Source organism: Schistocerca cancellata, chromosome 7, assembly GCF_023864275.1.
Source record: "Schistocerca cancellata isolate TAMUIC-IGC-003103 chromosome 7, iqSchCanc2.1, whole genome shotgun sequence".
Taxonomy (NCBI): Eukaryota; Metazoa; Arthropoda; class Insecta; order Orthoptera; family Acrididae; genus Schistocerca; species Schistocerca cancellata.
In genome coordinates this window covers 467,562,860-467,568,762 of record NC_064632.1, presented here as the reverse complement: position 1 = coordinate 467,568,762, position 5,903 = coordinate 467,562,860, and the positions used below count along the sequence as shown (strand labels likewise).

General features: G+C 41.6%; 1 non-coding gene across 1 annotated transcript; it reads right to left on the bottom strand.

Annotated features, from left to right (window-relative positions):
- Nucleotides 1–322: 322 nt before the first annotated feature.
- Trnat-ugu (transfer RNA threonine (anticodon UGU)) lies at nt 323–396 on the bottom strand. The gene has a single exon. It is a non-coding gene; the product is annotated as a tRNA-Thr (tRNA).
- Nucleotides 397–5,903: the final 5,507 nt, after the last annotated feature.

The following is a 5,903-nucleotide window of genomic DNA, read 5'->3' as shown; positions in this document are numbered from 1 at the left end:
TTCACACGATTCCGAAGATTGCAAGAGGTGACAAGTGCGAGTGTTACCGCATCATCAGCTTAACAACTTATGCATCCAGGTTGCTGACAACAATGATATATAGAATAAAGGAAAAGAAAACTGAAGAGGGGTTAAACAACGATAAGTTTGGCCTTAGGAAAGCTAAAGGTGCCAGAGACACGCTCATCGGATTTGTCCACCTGGAAAAAGCGATCGACTATGTAAAATGGCGCAAGATGTTAGAAATGAAATTACAATGAAATGAACACCCTTCGCTGCTTACATGCGTTGACATACGTCAACGGGGACAGATGAAAATGTGTGCCCCGACCGGGACTCGAACCCGGGATTTCCTGCTTACATGGCAGACGCTCTATCCATCTGAGCCACCGAGGATTCAGAGGATAGCGCGACTGCAGGGATTTATCTCTGGCACGCCTCCCGCGAAACCCACATTCTCAACATATTGTCCCGCACTACATTCATAGTGCCCCCGCCCATTATACTCATTACTCGCGGCGCGTTGCCGATTCCCGTAAAAGCTCTGGCACTGTTTGTGCATTCGCACAGAAGAAGAAGATGGTCAAGTGGCCGGTGAGCCTTAACTAAGATTGATCTGTTCTTTCGGACATGTCCGAAAGAACAGATACCATCTTAGTATATATATGTTAGAAATTCTGAGTAGCATAGGAGTAAGCTTTTAGAAAATGGGTAATATAATACCCACAAGCACCAAGATGGAACAATAGGAGTGGAAGCCCAAGAACTAAGTGCTCGGATTAAAATGTGTTAGACAGGGGTGTTGACTTTTGCCCCTACTGTCTAAACTATACATCTAAGGAGCAATGATGCAAATAAAAGAAAGGTTGAAGAGTGGAATTAAAATTCAGGGTGAAAGGAAATCAATGATACGATTCACTGAGGACGTTGCTGTCCTCAGTGATAAGGAAGAATTGTTACAGCATCTTGTGAATGGAATGAACAATCTAATGAGTACAAATATGGGTTGAGAGTAAATCGAAAAAAGACGAAAGAAATGAGAACAGCGAGAAACTTGACGTCAGGATTGGTGATCACGAAGCAGATGAAGTTCAGGAATTCTTCTGCCTTGGAAGCAAAATAACACGTGATGGTCACAGCAAGGAGGACATCAAAAGCAGACTAGCACTGACAAAAACGGCGTTCCTGGCCAAGAGAAGGCAACTAGTACCAAACATAGGCCCTAATCTGAGGAAGAAAATTTCTGAGAATGTACGTTCGGAGCACGGCATTGTAAGGTAATGAAACATGGATTGTGAGAAAACGAGAACAGAAGAGAATCGAAGCATTTGAGCTGTGTTGCTACAGAAGAATGTCGATAATTAAGTGAACGGATAAGGTAAGGAACGAGGAATTTCTCTGCAGAATCGACGAGGAAAGGAATATTTGGAAAATACTGACAAGAAGAGGGAGAGGATGGTAGAGCATCTTTTAAGACATCATGGAATAACTTGCAGCGCGCTAGTGGGAGCTGCAGAGAGTAAAACCTGTAGAAGAAGACAGAGATTGGAAAGCATTCAGCAAATAATTGAGGACGTAGGTTGCAAGTGCTACTTGAGATGAAGAGGTTGGCACAGAAAAGGAACTTTCGGGGGGCCTCATCTGACGAGTCAGAAGACAGATAACTCACAAAGAAAACGACAAAAATTCTGGAACACTGAGAAGACAACACGTTACCCTTTCTGATACGGTGCAGGAAAACCGTTGACATTCAAAACAGCTTCCATTGATCTCAAAATGGATAACTATAGATACTGTACAGCTTTTTAAGGGAATCATATATCACACTTACTTCAAAACAGTGGCAGATTTAGGTGACTATGATGAAGGAGGGTAGTGATCAAGCAACCGTCTGTCCAAAATAGACCACAAAGAATCGACGCCCTTAAGATTTTAGATGCAGACAGCAGGCGCTATCGCCCGCATCACGTAGGACGGCGCTTCTGCACATAGAGGCGGAGTGATAGGGAGGCGTGGAGGGGAACAGATTTGCGCATGAATGGCGTCGGATAGCGGACAAACCACGACCGTGTTTTGCTAAACTGTGTAGCTGTGGGCAACAATCAGGTTCATCTTCCTTTGGTACAATGTATTATACGTTCAAATATGAGAGGAATAACACATTTTCAAACAGATTTCGATTTATTATTTACATGAGAGAATTCTTACTTCACGTCTTTCCGCTGCATCCACTCCTCTTCGGCAATTGTCTGTGTGACGTCAGAAGGCGAGAACCGCTGACGCAGCTTTGTGAAGACGTCAAGAATAATTTTTCTCAGGATGACAATTTCTAACGACAAGACATCGAAAATGGTTGCAACAATTGCCATTGATTGCGATTTGAACAGTATTATCAGTAGAAAAGTTATACGCAACAAAATTAACTTCATACTCAGACTTAAATCATTACATTTGCTTGACAACTGCTTCTACTCCATGCAATTTTTAAGAGATTTATAATGCGTGTATGTGTGTGTCTGTGAGTCTAGTTCACTCTAAATCAGTGTGTGTAAAAACAGAATTACTGGTAGGAAAGACTAATGAAAAAGAGTGTTGTAAAAATTATCAGTGTGTTATCATATTTTTTGGTGTCAACATGCATTATGAGTTTAACTTATTCGACTTTAGTGAGACACCGCATTTGATCCATTGAACGAACAAACAATTAACCAGCTTCTGCGAATAAGTCGAGGGACTGAGGACCGATAACGTCAAAAACCGTCGATATCTCGAGAGGTAACCCTCCCTTTTCATTGTAAGGCATTTTCGAATTCGTGACTTCAGAATGCGCAGACTGCGGACCGATAACGTCAAAAACCGCCGATATCTCGAGAGGTAACTCTCCCTTTTCATTGTAAGGTGACTTCAGAATGTCGAAATGTTGGAGTTTTTGACGAATTCTCGCTAGTAATTGCAAGATGGAACAAGCTGGGAGAAATTTGACTTTTCCTTGGCCCGTATGTTGAACATTGCAGTCTGAATACTTCATAGGCTTCAAATTCCTAATCAGTAGAGGCTAGGAAGTTCTCATACACAATTTATATGCAACTGATATGGTGACAAGCACATTTTTATGGTTACAAACACATTTTTTGAACCACGAATCCTTAAAACCAGGAAATACTAGCCTTTAGTTTTTTTCAAAATGTACCTCATAATATAATTGTCACTGCTGTCAGAGTATATGTGTGAACCACCTGGTTGTAAATTTTAATGATAGGTTCAAGCCTTGTATCCATCTTCACCTGACTATCAAAGTCTTCCTTCTGGGACTTCTCAGCGTTCCGCACACAGTTTGCCCACGCTGAAAGGGAAGTTGTCTATTCCTTCATGAACAGGCGTTTCAGTGTCGGTTATCTTAAAAGTTTTGGTGTTGTTCTTTCCCGCATAGCTTTTAACCTGTGCCGAAATTGTACTGACAGTGTCACGTGGGTAAACGCAATACAGTGTGACCACATTCTCATGCAAGAAAGCCAGATTTGTATGTTCTGTCGAGTGACATCTAAATTAACGAACCTCAGGAGTTTGGCTTACGCTGTCCAGTATGTTTCTGTTTTTCAGTCACAGCACGATATCCGCTTTCCTGGTGGTTGTTCTCGGTGTTTTACTGTAACAGCTGAATAGTTATTGACATGGTAATTACAATGACCGACTTCGAAGCAAAGTATGGCAAGAATTGTTCAGTGAACCATTTCTTGAAAGTGACTGAAATCAATACGCAGTAATAAACGGCCAATGCTGAAGTTTCAATTTTTTTGCAATACTTCTTGTGTGGTCATGGTGCACAAACTTCTTAATGCTATTAAAGGAAAAAAGTTATTTCATTCATATTTTCAATGGTACGAAGATTAAATTGTGACCGTTCACCTGGGTTTTCTTTTTCAAAGGAATGTTTTGTGATGGAGGAAGCATTTCAGCTTTTGGTTTGCTGTCCTCAGCTTTAGTTCCTGTCTGATTTGCGAGTGAGTACACTAATCCCACTAACAGCCGTTACGCAGGATTAGAATTTCTTCCGGTTCTGTGGAAAATCATTTGACGAAATTCCGCTGCGGTGCTACGATAGTCACTAAAGACTTCACACATTGTTCTCTTGGCAACCAAACTCGTGTCGCTCTGTCTCTCTATTTACAGCCTTATGCGTCGTTTTACAACTATTACGCGGTAGTCACTGTTTGTTTAGAAGTTTCTTTACAGTGACTGCATACCGTGGAGGTTCTTCGTATTATGAATTGTTCTACTGGGTACAGTCCGGCCCCGGTAGCTGAGTGGTCAGCGTGACGGAATGTCGATCCTAAGGTCCCCGGTTCGATTCCCGGCGGGGTCGGAGATTTTCTCCGCTCAGGGACTGGGTGTTGTGTTGTCCTAATGACCATCATTTCATCCCCATCGACACGTTAACTCGAAAGACCTGCACCAGGCGAACGGTCTACCCGACGAGAGGCCCTAGCCACACGACATTTCATTTCACTGGGTACATATCTATCCGGTGCATGTTGAGCTATTCTTTGAAATCCGAGCCTTAGTTCCTCTACATGCTCCTGTCCTCAGTTGCAAGTTTCAAGTTTCACTTTTAGGCATGACTCCGCTGCTTTTTCGTCTAGTTTTCTGAACAGTTATGTCTTTCTACTTGTAGTTTTCCTTTGTACTTTGGTAAGCATTGTTGTCATGACCGCTTCATGGTCACCGTTACTAGTTTCGATGTGACATTCTCATAGAGGTCACGTCTATTTATTGCAGTTATATCTACTTCCATCTCGAGCGGTATTACGAACTGTCTACTCCCGGAAGTTTTCAGAGAAGGCGTTCAGTAATGTCTCGTCATGCTACCACTAACAAAGTTATGCCGTAATTATCACAATTGATTGTTGGATGATTGAAATCTCCACGAACTTTTATAGTATGACTCCCCAGTCATACTATATCTTAACAAACTAGATAACTGAGGTTTCTTCTGTGGTTTTCAGTGACATCACGAGGTGTGTCCGGGCGCCAGTAGAAGGACCCAGTCATCGTTTCTTGCCCGCTCCTGACGATGAGTCTTACCTAAACGATCTCGCATGCGGCTTCAATTTCTAAATTGGTGGATATGTGCCTCTGTTCTCCTGTGACAAACACACCACCTCCATTTACCATTAGCTTAAACTTTCGATAAACACTTAAATATTCCCAGTATTGACACTGTTATTAATTTCTGGTTTCCACCGTTTTTTCACTGATCAGGTGCACTTCAAACCCTGAGACTTCCCTACGAATGCTTCGGCAGTCGACTATTAGGATGTTAATACTCTTGCCTATAGGACCATTCTTTCTGATCTCTCACTTATACTTCTTAGGCTGCATATCGGTACTTTTTTTGGAATTTCTTCATGAAAGTTTGCAAAGACCAGATCACGAGTTACAGAAAACAAAACTCTAGCAAAACTGAAAGCGCCATTTAAGATGCAACTTAAAAACTTCTCAGCTGAACCAGACTTATAATGTGCTCTTCAGGCAACCAGTAGAGGACGTTACAAATGGGTATGAAAATATCCTAAAAAATTTAAAATGAAATAATCTAACAAAGAAAATTTAAGTTGTAATGATCATTCTGATGCTAAACTGAAGCAATTGCAATTTAATAGTAAAGCCTTTAGGCTTGAAATTATATAAAACTAAACCATGATTCCCTATGCTTGAATATTACAACAAAGCTGGTTGTACTGTAAGTAGGCTGTTTAGGTTTTCTTATTGATAACGCCACGTAGCACTCTGTATGAAAATCACTAGCTGTGCTGTATGCAGTCTGTGGCTAGTTTGCATTGTTGTCTGCCATTGTAGTGTTGGGCAGCTGATGTGAACAGCGCGTAGCGTTGCGCAGTTGGAGG